General features: G+C 44.0%; 1 long non-coding RNA gene across 1 annotated transcript; it reads right to left on the reverse strand.

Annotated features, from left to right (window-relative positions):
• Positions 1-504: 504 nt before the first annotated feature.
• On the reverse strand, positions 505-16,568 carry LOC132324283 (uncharacterized). Its single transcript, XR_009485559.1, has 4 exons — positions 16,479-16,568; positions 8,621-8,729; positions 7,715-7,735; positions 505-724 (listed from the first exon to the last, which is right to left on the reverse strand). It is a non-coding gene; the product is annotated as an uncharacterized LOC132324283 (long non-coding RNA).
• Positions 16,569-20,824: the final 4,256 nt, after the last annotated feature.

Genomic DNA, 20,824 nt, shown 5'->3' on the forward strand with positions numbered 1-20,824 from the left:
GTGTAAACAGCCTTTTCCACTTGGGGCTATGTCTCCTTAATTATGTATTATTTGCAAGAAGAATGCAGAGCGTGAGGAGTGAATATGTTCCAAATGTGTCCAAACCCTGACCAGGCGAAGGCTGTGATTTTAGCTCACTTTAGGGAGAGGAGAACAATCCCATGTCTTTTGTTTATTCTTCTTGAGCTCTTTGTAACAATTGTACTTTTTACTGGAAGTGACTCACCTGGCAAAGAAGATAAGAAACCCAGATGAACCATTCAAGAAAAATATAGTGCTGAAAACAATCCTCCAAATTTAAGGCTTACAGTCCATCTGAAACCATACTCATATCCAGGCCCTTCAGGCTTCCCTAATTAACGAGAAGAGCTATCATTCTTTTCTAAATGTGGTGTCAGCATTTGTTACAAGCAATCAGCACAAAATTATCCAAAAAACCTTCCTGTGACCTATAAACCTGAAATTTGATATGACTCACCCAATTTTTATTCTGTAACAAGTGAATTTTTTGCATAGATTTTTATTGTAGAGACTCTTTAATCTATCAGGCAACACATAACGAGATCCCATGGCTGGAGGCTGAAGATAACTATGTTTCAGCTAGCAATAAGGTGCACATCTTAACAGCAATTAATTAAGCATTGAAGTAAGTCCTGAGGGGGTATGACGAATTCATCACTTCTTGAAGTCTCTGAACTTCATCTTTCCAGACAGCATGCTACACCTGAAATACAAAGTGTGGTCTTGGTACAGGAATTATAGGGAGGGGCAGTGTTACAATATTTCTTAACATCAGGGAGAAGATATTTTCCACATCAAAACCTCCAGGTTTTTCTTTTTTCTCTTTTTTTTTTTTTTCTTTTTAACACACATAATGAAATTCATTCCTTCTTCCAGTATCAACCAGTCTACTTCAGTGGAAATCAAGAGGCCACTGCTAGTTCATGTCACTAAATAAAGCCAAACTTTTAAAAACATATACAGCTAAACTTCAAGATGCCTACTGGGCTGTAGAGCAGAATTTTCAGACACACTGCCTCCTGCTCCTTATTTTTAGTGAAGTCTCTTTTTCACTGTCAAGCCTTCCATCTCTGGAACAATACATTGCTATTGAAATATTCAATGAGTCACTTTTAAATATCCCACAGGAACAACAGGACATTTATCTCATGCTGCAGAGCTGTATTTTAAAAATAATAATCTTAAAAAGAAAGCCCCATGCAACAACTGAGAAAAGTCCAAATGCCGTCCCCTTTCTGCTTCACAGAACTTTCTCTCCTTCTGCCTTTCTCTTTTCCTTTCTCATCCACTCTTCACCCACGGGGTTATGCTGAGGTGACTACGAGGACGCCGGGCTGAGACACTCTGTTTGCATTCCTCCATCAATTTGGGTTGGCTGCTCTCCCCTGTGTAGGCTTGGCAGTGTGAAAAAGTGACCTTGTGGCAAACTTGGGTGTGACCTTCTAGAACGTCAACAGCTCCCAGCCTGACTGCCTGGTCTCCGAAATACTACTCCATGGAAAATTTGAGGCAGCTTATCCCATGTGCACTGACAAACTTAGGTTTATCTTAGGGGAGGAGCATGCATCTGTGGAGTTATCACAGCAGGGCTAACTCATGGTGCTGCCACATCCTGACTCCCCTGCCAGGAATTTGCCACAGAGCTCTACTCTGTGCCTTTCTTTGTTAATGGTGGTGTGCCAGAGCCAGATGCTCGCTGTGAGACTTGGTGCTTCTGCTACTGCAGCGCCTCAGCAGCACCATCCCTTGCTGCTGCTGCTCTGGCCTCCGTGACTCTCTTGCTCTAGCTACTCCTTCAGCTCTGAAAAGGCAAAAGGTGTTTGGAGCTGTTCTTTGAAATGTCACCTTCAAAATAGCTGTGATGCTATTCAACACATATAAGAAGTGGTTAAGAAGGTAACTGCTGGATCTTGCAGCTCTGCGGCTTTTTGCACCATGAGTGCTGCTGTCAGAAGGCTCCAGGTGTGTGGATTCAAATATATCCATTTTGGGACCAAACTAAGCCTCTGTTTTCCTGCGGATAACATCCTGTACAAGGTTTTTGACAGTAAGATTCACAGCTGAGTCAGAGGTTCTTGCAAAAGGGTTCTGACGCACCAAGGAAAGTTACAGACCCTGCACCACCAAACTTGAGCCAGACACAGCTCACAGAGCATCACTCTCTGTGACCCTGGGTGCTCCTCTGAACTGGGAGTATTCCCAGTTCAGGATATTAGAACCCTATATGGACTATTCCCTTAAGAGTTGGACTCAATGATCCTTTTGGGTCCCTTCCAACTCAGGCTATTCTATGATTCTGATTTCTTGGCTCTGCCCATGCAAGGAATGGACCCAAAAAAGCACAAACCATTGGCCTACCGTGTCAGTGAGTTGTGTGCCTCACACTGCTCACAAGACTGGATTTACATTCTGTTTTTATCACCAACAACCAAGCCACCCCAGCCTGAGCTCCACAGCCCTGCTGTGGTGACACTGGGGTTTTCAGCTCTGCATGGGCTGGGCAAGGCTGGCCTTTGCAGGCAGGGAGACACCTTCCAAGCCTGGAAAGCTAGTTTGGAGGTGAGGGAGGACAACATATATATTTCTGACAAATCAGGGTAATGAGGATCTTCCGTGTTGTGCTGTATTTTGGACTGGAGGAACTTTTTCTCTGCTGAGGTGTTATTATGCACACACACACGCCCTACTAGAGCAGAAATTGTTACATTTTGGGTTTTTTCAGGCTCTGGTGCTTCTGAAAGCCGTAGGCTGGCACGCAGGTGCAAAAGTTGACTGTCTGTCATTTGTATGTCACACAAACAGTGCTTTGACCTGCTCCTTCCCACTCCCCAACCCACCCACATACAATGCTTTGCTCCTCATGGGAGCAAAACAACAGAGATGAAGCAGCTGTGAAATACACCTGCCCTCCGTTTGCAGCCCTGCTTGATTACACACCTTTAACTTGGCAATATAAATCAGTTGCGCTGTAATATAAATACATTTCTTTCCTCTACCCACAGCTCTGGATCAATCAGCAGCATGAAACAGTAGGAGGGAAATGAAGTAGTAACGTGGGGGTAAAAAAATAAGTTGATGTGGTAGTCAGCCAACTAAACACCATTAGAACATACTGTCCTGCTCAGTGGGTGTACAGCTGCACTGGGCCATGACCAAATCTATTAATAGGCCATGCAGAGCTCTTTGTAGTTCTATGAGCAATGCTCCTCAAACGCTGAGCCTTGAGTTCATTCTCTGTAACTTCAATAACCCCTCATGGTGTATAGTTACAGTAGCTGACTCTTCAGCAAGGATGAAAAGTCTGACTCTAGTCTCTTCAGGCTAGAGGCAAAAATCCTGCTCTTCATTTTTTGCCCAGACCAGAAGGGGGAAATAATGCTGGGACCATAAACTTATTTGGATGTGGACAGGAGATTGCCTATAGAGTATCTGGGTTGTTCTAGGCTTGATGGCAGACATGAGGAGTAAAGATTGGTGCGGAAATTCATGGTTTGTTTTTTTTTGTTGCTGTGGAAAGGACCTGTTACATCCCAGGTCCAAGGGACTGGGCTGTCACATGCCTTCAGTATTCTACACCCTGTGGACCAGCACACTTGCCTCGTCACTCCATAAACCGGCTGTCATGTTAGGATCACATGCCTCCTGCCAAGAAGCCTGCACACCTACACAAGAAACCTCTTAGTCCCTGTCTGTAACTTCACACTAACAAGCAGAGACTTCCAGCCTAAAAGTTATTCCATTTTAGAAACATTAAAAGTTAAGGAAAATTATTTCTACCTCACACCCAAAACACATAGGATGGCGGAACAGTGCAGATCAGAGGTTTAGAGAAGGTAACTCCACGTATCAAGGTACTGGGGAGCCATTACTCCATAAAAATACCTGTAACATCCTCGGGCTGCTCCACTCTCTTTCTCCGACCATAGACTGGTTTGTGGCTGGAGCCAAAAGCCAGTGCTCCAGCTCTATTATTAATTTTCATCTTCCCAATGACTGAGGAAGGGACTTGAGGTCCCTGGAGGCAGTGGATGCTTTCTGCAGGACATGACCCCAAAGAATTGGAGTCTGGTGAATGTCTGAAACTCAGGGGTGAAATCGTGCTTGGTGGGAAAGAGCAGCAGCAATGCAGGAGAGAAATGCTCGAGGGAGAGGGTGTACCCAGAGAACAGTGGAGGAAGCATGTGTGAGGCAGCAGCTGAGGAAACAGGCAGCAGGGACATGGTAAGCACTTGGGAAATGAGCAAAGGCAAAGTGCTATGATGGAAGGAGAGGTGAAATGAGGGCTATGTCTGGAAACAGCCTGGGGGGAGCCCTGCATGAGGTCAGGGGCTGTGTGATTTGCACTGACTGTGCAAGTTCAGCCTCTGCAAGCTGGGAAAGCCTGACTGCAGCTTCTGGGGCTTGGTGGGGCACCTCTCCAATTCAGAGTGGGGCTGCCACCTAAGTCATCTTGGGCTTGGCTGTGTGCATTTATTTATTTAACTGAATTGCCCAAGCCAGCCGTCGAGTCACCACCGACAAGCAGCGTCAGTAAGGCTTTCACACCTTCCAAGGTCTCCTCTCAGCCCACTGGCAGCAGCAGGGAGGGCTGGTTGGGGCAGGAACACAGCAGGCTTGCCAGCCCTGCCTGGGGCTCCTTCCCCAGTCAATGGAGCAACAGGGAGGGGGTGCAGCCTTCCGGCAATGATTCAGCCCACCAAGGAGCAGAACCGCCTTCCTGAGGTGCATGTTCCCTGCTCTGACTGTAGGAAGAGCCTAAAGCAAAGACAGGCTGTAATTTAAGGATCCCAGCCAAAAAGCTCAGAGTCAGAGAGGATGAGTCTGGATATCCATGTAGATAGACGATATGTGTAAAAGGTAGCACGGTGTAGCAGAGTGGGAGAAGGTGAGTCATCTCAGAGAGCACCAGAGCTGACTGTACAATAAGCACCACTTCTTGAGTAATTATAAATGCACATGAAGTGGGAACTGGTGTGTTGGCTGTGTCTCCCAGTATTGCACATTTCAGTTAATCTCTCTGGAACAACTGGCTGTTGGTATTAGTTTTAAGATAATGCCAGTGGGAAGTAGTGAATGACAAAGCACTGCTGGCAAGCAATCAAGCTGTTAAACAACCTCTGAGAAACACAAGTTATAAATTCCTTTACTATATTAATTTGACATTACAATTTAGAGATAAGGTTTTCCAGGAACCCAAGTGAACAAGCATTCAGTTTTATTCATAAGGTGCATCTGAAAGAAGTCAGTAATACTTAATATTTGTATACTGTTCTCCAGCTTCTTTGTTGATGAAAAGCTAGGCTGTTTCTGTTTCCAGGCTAGACATACTATTTTGGCATATATGCTGTTATGTTATTATGATAAATCCAACACAGATACTCTCTAGTCATTTTGGACTGTAAAATATTTCTGAAGGCAGCACCAAGGCGGCCTAAAACCAAGTCAGGATGAGACTTCAGGGGCAGTTTTTTGTCCTTCACAGCTGTTTGTACTACCAAACAGCACATTCCCAGTATAGTGGTTTCCTTCTGGCTTTTCTCCCATGCTTCCTACCACAGGTGCATTGCCAAGGCAGAAGTGTAGAAGCTACATCACGCAGCAGCCAAGCAGCCTGTGCCTCTCTCAGCCACAGCCCCGTGAGAGCAGTCACCCCGCTGTCCCCAGGAGCAGGGACCTGTGCCCAACTAGGTGGCTGTGAAGGGTCTGTCAGACCCCAGAGCTGATGCAGAGGGATGTGCATGGCCCAGAATGTGCTTCCTCCTACCAGTGCAGTGGTTGGTCCCTCAGCTGCCTTGCAAAGGCTCTCAGTGCAGGGGGAGTGGAAATGCTTAAAGCTCCGTGGGCGATCAATGGAAATGTGTCAGTGGGTGGGTGAGGGAACATAATGGAGTAAGCAGCAAGCATTAGGCACTGGATACTGTGGAGAACACATGAGCAGCAGAGTGAGGCAGAGGATTTGAGTTTGTCACATCTTTTGCCTCTGTTCCATCTTTTTTTCCCTCTTTTTTTTTCATTTTTCATTTGCTGGGATAATGCAAGTGGAAAAGGGCATCCAAACCCATCCATCCTGCCATTCAGGACACTGTTTTTAAAATGAAACACACTATACCAGTGTTTATGTGGAGAACATAATGGATAAATATTTTATGCCATGGATCCAGTTTCTTATCAGGACCTGTATTAATAATAACTGTATAGTTCCAATTGTTAGTGGGCTCCTCTCCCAATGAATGCTTTGTTTAAAAGTAAATTGAAGACTTGTTTTTACAATGGCTTTCTTCTCTTTAATAGGATTTGACGTGTTGGCTGTGGTATAGCATGCGAGTGGTTTGTAAAAAGATTTAAAATATATTTCAGAATGGTGCTATATAAATACTGCATGCATTGAATTGTATTATTTTATTGTGAAACTGAAAGGTTTCCTGTTCTATACCAAAATACAATTTGTTATTTTTCCAGTGCACACATTAGCCTGCATTCAACTTCTGCACAAGGTAGAGGAACTCAAATTAAATTTACAAGCACACCTGAGCAAAGCTAGTTAGCTGTGGCCAGATCATGTTTCTGTGATTAAATAATGCTGGCTATTATAACACATTGCAAGAAAGTGCAGCTATAAATCCCTGTCTTGGTTTATTTCCAGTGCTTCATTGTACTACAGAAACTCTGCTATACTTTCTTGCAGGCAAGAGGCTGGACGTGGGACTGAGTCACCCTGAGCAGATGTGTTAGATACTAACTGGGAGGAGATAAGAGTAACAATACTGCTCTCCCCTGAGCCTCCCCCTCAAGGACGTTCCCATGCTACACAAACATTAATAAATTGATCTTCATTGCATCCAACCACGGACTTTATTAACTGAGGAAATTGGTTCCCAGAAAAATTTAGCATTTTTCTCAAGGTCAGAGAGTAGGACCACAGTAAGGAGAAAGAGCTGGAGCTTCACTTATTTCCAGTTCATGTTTAAAGTTACACTAGCATGTAACGGGGTGTGCTGAAGGCACAGTGCTGCTGGGGGTTCACATTGTCAGAAATGGATGGGCACTGGTTTCACACCCTACAGCAAGGCCCTGCTGACCATGTTGGTCACCAGCAAGTACCCCGAGGGACCTGTTGGGGTAGCAGGTCCTGAGGGACTGAGGGACCATCTCCTGCCTGCCTCTGGGGATAAAAGTCCTTGGCTCCACCATTGTCTTCACTGGGACATGTCAGTAGGTCTCTCAAGGACTCAGGAGCATCTCTTGGGGTTCATATCTACCCAACTCAGGGAACAGAGCTGAGGAGGTCCTGGCCCTACAGTCATCCAGGTCACACTGCAGCTTTCCTTTTGATGGGAACAAGGGTGACAGAGCTCAGTGGGGGCTGGTGCATACCCAGCTCTGAGCTGAAAATATACAACACATGGCCAGGACAGACATCTGAGACTGGGGACACTAAGGCAGCTGAGTTCTGTCCAGAGTTCAAGGTTTTTACAGGGGGCTCTGACAGTTTTGCATTTTATTAAGATTTCTCATTTACCAGTCATTTACGTTGTTGCCAGAATTTGACCACTGGGAGTGAAGTTTCCAGTCCAGGTGTTTGCCTGAGGCTGAATTACTTAAGGTAGAGAGGAAAACTTTGTGTGGTTGTTCCTCATGGTCAAGACTTAGATTGAGGGAAAAGATTGGTTTGTAAAAAAATTATATGACTTACCCTTTGAAACTCTCCAGTGCTCTGTAAATGAAAAGATAATTGTATGAGAGAAAGGAAAACAGAGCCGACAGAATTGTACTCTATGGGCACAACTCAAGTTGATGGTTACTGTGGGAAGAGTGATGGAGGGCCTGGGTGAGGTGGACTGACACAGGCAGTATACCATGATTAGAAGTGGGAGAATGGGCCAAACAAACACCAGACTTTGCAGAACTGGACTGAGTTGTTGAGACTGGGGAAAGTTTGCAGTGAGCCAACTGCTAAGGTGTGAGGCAGAAAGTACAAGGGGAACCATTTAAAGTTTTGCACCCAAGAGAAAACACTAGTCTATAGCCTGGACTGGGCTGGTTCCTAAATTTCACCAGTCCACTGCCGTCAGTGTTTATGTGTGAAACCACTGCTGACAGCGTGTTTTATCTCCCACACAGTGTAAGAGCCGGCTCTCACCCCACAGGTGTGGTCTTTTAGCTGCCTTGGCAAATCTCAACATCACGGTGTTTACCCTGCTGATAAGTCATGTGGATGTCATGCAACAGTACTTAACTCCCTTTAATTTTGTCTTTAATTGCACACACGTACTTGGGGTTTCTTCATGTATTCAAAGTCCTTCAGCCTCATACTGTGCACTAGAAAAACATGTCTCAGCTGGCAAACACCTATTTCAATCTGTTATTTTCCAGTATATTCCTGATTTATACCATGCCCTTTGAAATATTTTCTTCATGGGATTTTCTATAGTGCTTGCCACTGCAGAACAGGAGCTCCCCAGCCATTAGCTGGTTCATTTTAGCAGAACTTTTCTGTGATGAGGTGTCATGATACTGTCATTTGGCAAATGGGCATCTAAGTCAGCACTGCAGCTGCCAAGCCTGAACCCACCGGGACTTGATTTCTCAGAGCACTTACTGCACGACACGAGGGTGTGAATCACTGAAGCATCTCTCTGCCTGTCTCAGCTGAGACTGGGACCTCAGCATTTCTGCACACCAAACCACTGGCCTTGGAAGGCAGGCACCTGGAAAGTAAAAGGACACAATTAGAACCCATCTGTGAGAAGCCTGGATGAACAGTATTTCCCAACTCTCAGGAACAAAGGGTTATATCTGAGGATATAATTTTGTACTCTTTCTTTTGTGTCCCACAGTCCTGTTCCTCATTCCCTTCTAGCTTTTGGAATAACATGAAGAAGAGGTGCTGCCATAGCCACAAAGTGGGTCTAATTTGGGTACTGAAAAAAGGACCTGTGTGGGAAAATACTGCCTGATCAGACAATCCAAACCAGGTCTGCATAATTCTTGTATGTATGGGAGATACATTAAGGTATCAAAGGTAATTTTAAATTAGTGTTTTCTAACATTTGTGTGCCTGTTCTGCCAAGCTTATTAGTATTCCTTCAAAGAGGGGGTTTGATTTGTTTTGGAATAAAGCTTATATATTCTAATTACACATAGGAAATAGCTAGCTCTATTTTTCTTACAAAATATTTTTGCAAATAATAGGGTGCCCTTCTCTTGACATTCCTCTCCAACTTGGGTTCAGCGTTTGAAGATGATAAATGGGCATCAAGCTCAGCATTTCTACCACCTCCTACCTGCTTTGATTCTTGTTTCATTAGAATTTCAGCAATGTGCTGGTTCATGGCAGATAACCTCCTCTCCCTCTCCAGAGTGCCTGTGAGTGTGTAGGGGGTGAGGGAATGGGTGCATTTCTCATCTCCTCAGCATTTATTACATTCCTCTTTCTCTACCTCCTCTGCAGCAATAAATCAATGCTACTTGTTATTGTCTACTCTTGGGCAGCGTCGCAGGGGGAGAGGCAGACTCTCCTGACTATAACGCCATGTGTTTTATCAAATGCTAAAACAGAGCTAAAGACCCAATATAAACCAGTCTCATTTTTGCAGCTTCTGAGGGGAAGGATCCTATCCAAGTCCTGCCAGCTGCATCACCCATCAAGACGCTTTGTCACACAGGCTGCAGTTACCAGCCCCAGCCTTAAGCTGCCTGCACAAGCAGAAGGGGACAGTGTGTCACTGGAGCAATGTTCCTGGTCTTACTCTGGGAAAGAAAATTTAAAGTTTCTGGTGCTGCTGACTATTTCCTGCCAGCAGGCAGCTCCAGGACTGGGATGCTGGATGAACCTTTCCTGTATGTGTGTTGAGATGTGTTCATGCTCCTTGCACTTCTGCCACTTTTTAAATGGCAAGTAACTCTCTAGAAATATGTTGTGGGTGAAGTAAAATACAACCTGATGATTGTTTACTCTATCAAGACCAGAAGCACACTGGTACCTGGAGAAACTGTAGATGTGACACTTGGGGACATAGTTTAGTGGTGGATTTGGCAACCTGAATGATTCTGTGATTGTAAATGAAAGGCATCTTCATGGGGGATGTGGGACTGTGGCTTGCAGCAATTCCCTGGAGAAACTTTGCCCAGAAAGCCTCTGCCTTTTTGTTTTGTTGCCTGCTTTCTAATCACAGCAAACTGTTTTCCTTCACCCAGGCTTCCTGATTTTCTCCTGGAAAAAAAGGCCTTCCCACAAACCTGACCCAACAACCAGGGATTAGATGTTCACTCCCCTCTCCCTACTGAGAACACCCTGAAGAGATGGGCTGGAGAAATGATCATGATAGAAATCGGTGTGGTGGAGAAGTGGGTGAGAAAGGCAGGCACATGACTTCTAGAACAGAGGTGTTTGGCTGGTCCAAGCCCAGAAGCACAAAAAAATACCTGACACACCTGCATAGGAATCCAGGACCAATTTACACAGGCAGGTTTAAGCTGGGGCTGCAGCTGGGATTTTTTCATCCTTAACCCCTTTCAGTGTTAACTGAGGTAACTCATATGGGAACCTTCAATGCAGAAGTTACTGAAGGGGTTTGCAGGCAGTTTCTCAGGGTTTAAGTGCCAAAAAGGGCCCCCTGACACATTAGCATGTTTTTATTGTGGCTTTGTAAATATATTTTGCATTTTCTTTTTGCAGTAGCAAAAGGTGTACAGTTAGATCCCCCCCAAGCAAGAAGTGTACTTTATCCAGCCTTGGTTTGTCAGCAGTGGCATTGGTAAAAGCATGCACACACATGCACCTCTTTCTCTGTGCCTTCCCTAAACTTTGACTAGTTTTTTATTAAAGTGGCTGCCTCAAGCTACCGACAAACTAACAAAATGTTCTGGGTATGAAAAAACCCCACCAGCTCCAATTCAACTCAGATTCCTTCTCCTGCTCTGATTTCACCATTTCTTCCTGCCCCTACCCTGCTACCCTGGTGTTCAAGGACACATGCAGGGGTCAGGATGCTTTTGTCAGACCTTTCAAGGGAAGCTGATGTCCTTGCATCAGACTTCACTCAATTATAGCCCCCTCTGCCAGGGGTGAATTGAGTGAATAACTGAGAGGGCAGACTCACAGCCTGTGCTGCAGAGAGGCAGGCCTGACGTGCAGAAAGGACCCATCTCTTTCATGCTGCTTTTTGAGGCTCCAAAATCTATGGATGATAAGCAGGCAAAAAAGTATTACATGCAGAAAGGGGAGGGGTTGCTTTCTGTTTGCTTCTTTGTTCTCCTTTCCTAAAAAATATCTCCCCAGCCTTCAGGCAATTGTCAGGGTGTGGACTCACATGATGAAAGACCTCAGATGGGTCTGCAAATACAGCACAGACTTTGAGGGAGATCTCTGGTTCAAGAGCTCTCCTTGCCCCATGGCATGGTGGGAGGGGGTAGAAAAAGGGACAATTTTTTTTTTTTTTTAATCATTAGTTTACTTCAAATAGTTCCATAGTGCCATAGTCGTGGGAGAGCAGTGAGTTTAGTTCGACAAGTGGAATTTCTCTGCACACTCTCTGCTTACACTGGACACTAGTTTGCCAGTTTCCTCTGTAGAGATTATTTAGATCTCATAGTGCTGACCAAACATCCTTAATGTGGACAAAAGGATTTCAGGGTTTGTGCAATCAAATACTGTAGGGATGTCCAGCAGTGTGAATGCAGGCAACAGCCAAGAGCAGACCATTCATCACTGTCACTAGGCACTGTCTCTGTTTCACATGCCAGTTAGATGCTGAACTGGAAGATGTCCAGGATCTTGCAGGATTGAGATGGAGATAGGACCAGCCCTTCTCAAGGGCTTTTATCATGTTCAAGGTAGAGCAAGATCAGATACTGGGGTATATTGAGAGAATTTGCTTACATAAAGCAACAATTAAATTATGATAAGCTTTAGGTGGAGGTTAAATGTCTCTTCTGGAGGAAAGCATGGATAACCTCATGCTTTGACTTTGTTTTTTTTTTTCTCCTAGAAAAATCAGAAAGCAAGAATGACAATGGAGTCTCCCATCAAAGACTTTCCTCTGTTTTTGTTATGTGGAAGGGGTTGAATTGGGAGGTGGAGAGTATTGACTTGCTGGTCAATAAGGAGCCTGTATGGAGCCTTCTTTCCTGAAATGTCACATTGGATGGAGATCATTTTCTGCAAGAAGCAGGCTGAGAGGGATGGGTAATAAAGATGTTCAAGACTGACAATACTATTGGTGGCTGAGAATAAGGCAGGAAGTGTAATTAAGAAATCCTTAGACTGAACCTATGTGGATAGCTTTCAAAATAAATATGTTAGGACAGGGTATATAAAAGTGAGCATGTTTTAAACCATCAAGCAAGGAACCTTGGTCTAGAGTAGCTATTTTAATCTTGTTTTGCATTCATATTTGTTTGTCTTCTTTAAGGAGAATAAATTCTTATTCCTTGGTAAATACTAAATTGCATCTCTTAAATAAGGTCTGGCTGGTTTAAACTACATTCTGTTCTTTTTGTTAATGTTAGCCAGGACTAGAAGAGGTCCTAGAGGATACACAACATGGGAGGCCCCTGATATAAATGGTATGTGTTTGTTTGGAAACAGCTTTAATACGTTTTTTCAGAACAGGAAATGGTAAGTGATCCACTCTTTTTGTTGTTGTTGTTATTGTTGTTGTTATTGTGTTTATGTTGGATTCTACTCCCACAGAAAGTGGAATTAAATGAAAAGTGAAATACACTTATTTTACAAGGATGCATTTGTGAAAACGATGCAGTTGAATTGATCTGATTGCTTGGGTTTTCAAGATTTTAGATGAATACAGCTGATCCTCTGGCCCCAGAGTCTAGGAGTGGGAAAAAAGTCCTCCTGGGTCTCCAGCTCTCAGATATTCTCAGCCTAAAGTGAATAAGAAGGCAGGCTGAGCTTTATCCCTCTGCCCAATGGCCGTGGTGAGCTTATCTGGGTGCAGATGAGCTGTGCTGCGGGTGCAGACCTGAGCTGGCTCACACAGTGAGGCTGATGGGTTCAGGTGCAGTGTCATGTGAAGGCAGCTTTAGGATTTGAAGGTCAGGGAAGGTTCAGGAGGTGGATGGTCCTGTTTGCACAGAAGTGAGCTTAAGCTTATAAACCCAGCCTGTTTCCCTGCACAGCTGCCCAAGTGGCTGGTGCCATATGTTTTGGGGTGTGTCTTCTTCTAGAAGACACACTCTGGCTAGCAGCTTTTATTATTATTATTATTATTATTATTATTATTGTACAAAATGCCCTCACTGCCATACCACATATACTATGGAGGACACTTGAGCTGAATAAACAAAGCAAACAGTTTTGTTTCAAAAACTAGTTAAGCAGACACATAAATTCTGCTTAGTCCATGACTTTCACAAATTCAGAGTTTTCTAGCTTTCCTCAAAATTGGTAATTTAAGTTAGAGTGCTTAGTACAAAATAAATTTCTTTCAATATAACTCAAATTGTGTTATTATATGTTGTAAATCCAGGCTTTAACATGTGCTCATCACAGCTTTAAATATTCTCATTTTTAAAATAAGTCAAATTCTAATTTAAAGGAAAAAATTTCAATTTGTGCTTTTGTGCTTCCTCCCCCCCCCCTTTTTTTTTTTTCCTTTTTTTGCACACAGGCGGATTATGCACGGGCAGGATTTTCTATGACTGCCTATGTTTTATGTCACTGGTAACTCTTATTCTTCTGGCTTCTTTGATTTTTGGTTATCATGAAAACCATGGATTTCTGTAATATGGGATTTATATGGAAACTAGGAAAAATAAAAGGAAAATAAAACAAAAATGAAGAGAGTAATAAAACAAATGAAGGGCCAGAATATTTTGTGCTTGCTTCCTCTAACACCATGTGACCATTAGAATGCATGAATCTTTCACTACTGGTCCTTTACTAGAGGGAATGTCTGATTATCTGGTACTTCTCTGACATATCCTTTCTCTCCCTCTTTCCCTTCACTGGCTAGAGGGATTGGTGATGGTCAGAAATACTGCAAACATAAATTACTCCAGCTTCCCTAAGGAAATGGAATCAAAAGCACACCCATTCAAACATTTTGAACTCTCTTTAAAGTCCTGCAGAAGTAGTGGAGGGCTTGAGGTGGAGTTTCTTAACCTGTCTAAATCAGGACTCTCTTCCTTGACATGAATCAGGAAAGGAAAAATTCAATGTTTTACTAATTTGTGCAGGACTTTGATGATAATTTGCCAAGAGACATTTAAGTGGTACAACATGAAATAACAGAAACTAAAATTAATGGAGTTGGAATGGGATTGCATTGTGCAGGGCCCCCACATATGGTTACAATTTGGTGTTTCCTCTGTATCTGACAGGATCCTTACAGAAAGAATGCTTCTGAGGAACTGCTACTGCACCCACCATGAAAGCATGGAGAAGAAAACCTCACCCCACAGTGTCTGTTCACCATGCTTTCTCCTCCCATGGTGGCTCCTTGTGGGTTTCATTTGCGCTTGAAATTAAACACAAGTCTGACTTTGCTCTCATAAGCAGGCTTGTCCTTTGTTCATGGTTTAAAACTCAAGGGCAGCACTGGAAGGTCTCTCTGTTTGGAAGCAGTTGATAGGAACTCCACGAGCTCAGTGAAGTTGCTCACCTGCAGCACCATGAGCCAACTGAGATGCTGTGAGACAGCTGAGATGCTCAGGCTGATCTGGCAGACGTGGCACAGCACTTACAGGAGGCACATGTCCACCTGGAGAGGCAGCCAGAGGCCAACCACACCACTGCAGGGCAGCTCCAGTGTTTCAGAAGACACAGTGCACACTTGGTGTCTGAGCCAGGTGCCTGAGCTCCCAGTGTGGCCAGCTGAAACCCAGACAGTGCAGTCAGCAGCTTTGAAAGCTGCACATGGCACCAAATGCTGGGGGGCAACCCAGTTGCCTCAACACTGGTATCAATTTTCGTTTGAGGTGTTCTCTCATATTTCAACTATTCACACAGGCTGGCAAACACGATTTGGAGCTATTAATAGTATCTAGGAGGAGCAGTTAGACACCAGGTAGGACACTCAGCCAGAACCAGAACCTCTGTTTTGGCAAGCAAATTTCTAGGTCTAAAGAGAGGCTCATGCTCTGTGGAATGAACAACAGATGATTCAAGTTTAGAACCAGCCCAAGAGCTCCAGCTTGGCTCCTCCTGTGTTGGGCTATGATGGTGCCCCAGCACACAGCGTGAATGAGGAGCTTGTGCGTCACAATGCTCACGAGCCAGCCTCTAGCCAAGTTTTCTCCTCACCTTGTAGACGAAGCTACGCCTCCAGTTAGCCTGTGGCAACCACTGACCAAAGTGGAATGCCAGGTAAACAGTGTGTGCCACGTTGACACAAACCTGGCCAGATACAACCCTCTCTGAAATGGTGAACTTGTGCCCAAGTATTAATCTGTCTTTCATTTCACTATTTCCATTGCTCATAATTATTACCATTGGCACAAACAGTGAGTTATCCCCCTTGCTCAAACCTGCAACGAGTCTGACTTTTTCATAGCTATTCTTAATTGTTACCAGGGTTCCCTGCAGGAGCATTAGCCTGCTTAATATTACATGGCTTGAGAAAATTAAATGATCAATATCAGGTTAAGAGCACTCGGTTGTTCTTTCTTGGCTTTTGTAATTGCTTGTGTGATGGGAAATAATTACTATGTTGAGTTTATTGTTATTCTCATTGTCCTCAGTTGGTGATTTTGTTGTTCGGCTACGGACATGTCTGATTTAAATTGTCTATAATATTGCTGTCTTAGAAGGAAATAGAAAGGAAAGGGGAAGGGAAAGGAAGTTGGAAAATTAAAGGCTGATCTAAGATTAACATAGTGTTTACTCTGGCTCCTGGCAAGGTCTGTTTGTAAAGGGAGACTCCCAAAGCAAAAATCATCTCGAGTGAATTTGTTTAAAGTGACACTGTCAACTTCAATATCACACTTCAGGATTTTTGGTTTTTACTCCATGATAAGTAACACCCAAACCAATTATACCCCACTAATCCCTTTGGAACACCTCAGGTTACAGTTGTGAGAATAGAGAAAGAGCATCAATCTCTATTTTTTGGCTTGTTTTTACTGCAATTCCTCGCATACTAATTTCATATTCTGAGTTGGAAGGGACTTACAAGGATCATCGAGTCCAGCTCCTAAGTGAGTGGTCTGATACAGGGACTGAACCCTTAATCTTGGCATTATTAGCACTATGTTCTAATAGCACAGTTCTAACCAACTGAGCTAATCCATGATCCCCAACTTGCATGGAAAGCTTACACACATAAAGGATCATGTGGATTTGGGCCATGCTCAAATCTTCTATAATTTCTTAATAGGTCTCCTTCCTGTTGTTTATGTAGTTTTGTGATAGAGTAAGAGGAGAGAGAAAAATGCCACCCATGATTTTTGAAAAAGATTTTTGAAACCAAGAGGGGAAATAGAAAAACAGAAATCCTCACGAGTCCTCTGCAGGGAGGGGTCAGGGTCCTTGCTTTCAGCCATGCAGAGAGAAGACAGTCCCTAGTGAAAAGATGCCTACTGTCTCCAGAAACCAGTGGGAGTGGGCTGATAAAGAGATCCCTTTAACTGTGGTGCTTATGAGTCACTGGTGTCAGCATTAAGACATCCTGGGAGAAAGAAGGAAACAAAACTGGTTATTCACTGCCTTTGTTTAGCTGCCTTCAGAGGTTTCAAGAGACCTGAGTATAGAGACACTGTGGCATATGCCAACTGTTGACTCCATCACATAATAAAGCAATCCCAGTGGGTATTAAGAAGCGTGGAATCATTTTAATGAGTCTGGCAAAATCTCATTAGGATGAACAGCAGGTGATGACAAAATATTTGCTCTGTATGCAAATGACTTGTTTCCTTCTCTGTCTGCACGTGGTTGCATGAGTGCTCGGAACAGGAGCTGTCACATAATTACTTACTGCAGTAAAGCACTGCATATGTGGTGGTTGCATTTCAAATATATCAGTGGGAAAAATTCTAGAAATAGAGCCCCTGAATTGCCAAACTCTTGCACAATTGAGGGCTTTGCTGGGCATCCAGACAGTCCAGCTGTCTTTCCAGAAATGCTTTCAAAGCAAGGACATATGGCCTGCAAGTTGTCAAAACTTCTCCAAGAGCTGTGAGTATAGAAAACATGATGGAAGAAGGGCAGGGGGTATGCTGAACATTGAGAACAAGGCAAAACATGGCAGTTCCTGTTGACAGAGGTAGGTTACCTGCATAGACCTGGGTCTGACCTGACCTGCTAGTCCAAAAAGCAACTCCACTAATCAACCCTGAACTATCCAGCTGCAGGCTCAGATGTTGCACAGTAAATCACTGCTTTGTCCCCTTCAGCAGTTTTAACATCAGACTGTGTAGCCCTTGATATCTGTTCTGTTCCTGATGGTGTTTCTGGCATGGTATGCTTCCATTCTCTCCAGTGTATCATGAATAATGCTTCACACATTTGTTTTTAATCACTTTGGTATTTATTTATTGCTGCAGTCCTGTTCCTACTCCTCATACTTGTCAGAGACAAAATTCTTGTGTGGGGGAAGTGGAAGTCCCCCAAGAGCCCCATTCTTCTCTGCACACTGGTGGAGAGGAGGACAGGGCAGTTGAGTCAAAGGACACTCCAGATTAAATAACCCAAGCTACACAAACAAAAGTGGTCCTGCAGATATTCTCTCCAGTGCCTGGCAGTCAAAAACCTACACTATATGCTCTGCCCATGTAATTGTGGTTTTCTCTCGTAAAAAAAGGAGTCAGAAATGCATTTGAAGCTTTCCTTCTAAAAACACCTTAAAGATCCCCAGGGCCATGAAAAAATTCCAGGTTGGAAAGGCAAAGGACTGTGTGTCTGATGACCCTGTGCTCTCACCATGCTCATTGGTTCTTACCTGGAGACAGCTGGCTACAGACTGTCCATCAGACAGGGAATTCAGTAAGCTGATTATGAGGGAGAAGCATTTGCTTTCCTGCTGAAGTCCTATAGAGATGGAGTAAAAAGAATACACGAAAGGACAGAAATTTGCCTGCCTTGCCATGCAGCAACTTGCAGCCAAAGTCTTATTGAAGTCAGAGAAAGGGGACCAGTCCCCTAAAAAAATAGTTATATGAGGCTTTGTATTCCAAGGATATTAAAATGAGCTATTATGTGCTTTTAATAATAGTGACTATTTTAGATTGTTAACACTGTTAGATGCTAGTAATAGGAATTTCTTAGTCTGTAGATCTTAATAAAAAATGCTTTTCATACAAGTGGTTTGTCGTGGTAAAGTCAATGTTATAATTTCTTTTTTCCTAAGTTTGAGAAGTCTGTAAAAGTCACTAGGTAGCTCATCAAGTGAACTGGGAAGCAATGCCTAGATCTCCTGATTCCCAGAGCAGCAGCTTGTGAGCACAGGAGCACTATGACTCACTGTGTCATTGCTGTGGGTCTGGGACTTACAGAGCTACCAGAGCTCCTTCTGCAGCTGGAGGCTTTAGGAGTAAGTTGGATAAACATCATTTGGGGTAGCATGGGGTATGTTTGACTCTCTGGGCATGAGGACTGGCAACACCATCTCTTGAGACCCAGACCTGTAGCCTAGGATTTGATGGCAGTATCCTACACAGTATTCATCTTAGATTTAATAATTGCATTAAATTGAGGCCTGCAGTGGAAGTGGTGCCAAAATGAGAGCAGGCCAAGAGCTACATTAAGCTGGGAGGCGGGCTGGGCGGGGTTTGCAGGGCGGCAGGGCTCGTTCTCACGGCTGGGTTAGGGATGCCAGGGAACACGCTGCAACCCAAACCACAGCAGAGCTCAGGGGGGGAGCACTCGGCTGGTTCTGCTTAGCAGCTTTTGCTGACCAGCAGAAGCAATGGAAATCCCAAGCCCTCAAAAAGCAGGAGTTCTTAAGCAACCACTTTTTCTTTCCTTTTCTATTTTTTTTGCTACCCGATGAGCCAAACAACCGAGTGCTTGTTCAGTGAGACTGGCTGCAGTAAGAAAACTGGACAGCAATGGCAGTGATTCATTTCAGACCCGAAATGTCATCAGATGTTAGCAGTGGTCTGTATCAGCTGACCAAAGGCCATGCACATGCTGATAACAAATGCTCTGAAAAAAAATCCTATGGAGCCCTCCCAAATGCAGGATAGGTCAGAATGCTCCAGGTTTGGCTCCCTCTACCCAAAACAGTCCTCCACCATGCCCAAGAGGCATTGTGTCCTCACACTCATGCTCTAATAACATACCCCCAGGCTGTGATGTGTCTTTGTGAGCATTCTGGAGAAACATCCCTTAGGTGAGTGAGGCACAGCTGTCAGGGTATTTCACACGCTTCCCACTGGAAAAGACAACAAACAGAAAGAAGCATTTTTCTCTCAGAATCACAGGAAAACTACATGTTGTTCAGATGAGATCTAAGACCAAGCAGCCTAGCCAGGAGAACACAAGCCCTAAAGAAGGGGCAGGAGTCTGTTTGTGCTGCTTGGCCTTGTCAGTAGCCCTTGCCTTCTCTTCTTTAGCAGTAGAGATGGAATCTTATAGAAAATACGAGCACAGCTTACTCATGCAGAGGCATCCAGTGCTCTCTGAGATGCCAAAACATGTCCTGTATGGCTTTCACCTCTTTCTTCCAAAGGGATATGTTGCATTTAAGACCTCTGTGGTATTTGTCAGGCTGACCATGTCACTCGTGCGCTGGGGTTAGGGCAGGAAGAGGCGAGAGGCAGGATTGTAGCAAAGGCGAAGAAGAACTTTATTCAAAAGAACCGCGCGGTTTTTATGGAGTGGTACAATAGATTCTATTCCATTGGCTAACTAACAGAAACATCTTTCTCACACACTGTCCTTGAGAGGAACAGAAAAATTAAGTAGAAAAACAGCACCTGCAAATTGTTTATAGTCAACAGTTATCACATCTTTCCAGCTCCCTAAAACTTCTCACAAGCCGCTGCGAGAAACGCTTGTTGTTTCTCTCTCCCTGTCCCATGGCATCCACATGACCAGACCTCTTGGGTACCCCCAGGGATCTGAAACAGCACTACAAGTCCCTGTTTAAAGAATGAGACCCGTGTCTCTGTGCTGCAAGGTGTTCCAGTTGCTCAAGCTCTCATTTGAGTTTTTGCAGCCTGAACTGAGCTCTGTGCTTTTGCTGCTGAGTGAGTTTGCAATTATCAGCAGCCAGCACTATATATTCTCTGCAGTCTCAGAGGTGTCTGTAGAGCAGGCCCACCTTGAACTGACAGATAGTCTTCTTGTTCCCATAGGTGATTGGTAGTACTACTCTCCTAAAAGTCCTCTGAAAATTAAAGTACTTTAATTAAAAGCAATTAAATTAACACAAGGGTCAAAGTAAAAAGAGATTGCAGTGGGCAGCTTTTATTGTGGGTTTGGAGTGGATAGAGAGATACTATACAATCATGTCATTCTCCTCATAAAAATAATTCCTATTAAATGTGGGGAAGGAGAGAGCTACCCTGTGATTTCTTTGTCCTTGGCCTGTTCCCTCTGAGACACCAGAGCACTTTGTTTTTCCCTCCCTTATCCTCCAGTCCCAGCCTGTAAATTCCTGACCTGCCATTCTCATCCCCACCTACCCTTTCTAATGTGTCTTCAGCATTTATCTCGGAGTTTGCTCCATTCTACCTCTGCTGTATCACTGCTTCCCAAAACACTGTAACCTTGTTCTTCCATTCACTTCCTACTCTTTTTATCTGCCCCTCTAACCTTGGCTGTCCCAGACCCTCAAAGCCTTTCCTATATTCTGCAGCTTCCTGAGGTCCATCTCTCTATGAAATCCACCCTGTACCTATCCTT

Source organism: Haemorhous mexicanus, chromosome 2, assembly GCF_027477595.1.
Source record: "Haemorhous mexicanus isolate bHaeMex1 chromosome 2, bHaeMex1.pri, whole genome shotgun sequence".
NCBI lineage: Eukaryota > Metazoa > Chordata > Aves > Passeriformes > Fringillidae > Haemorhous > Haemorhous mexicanus.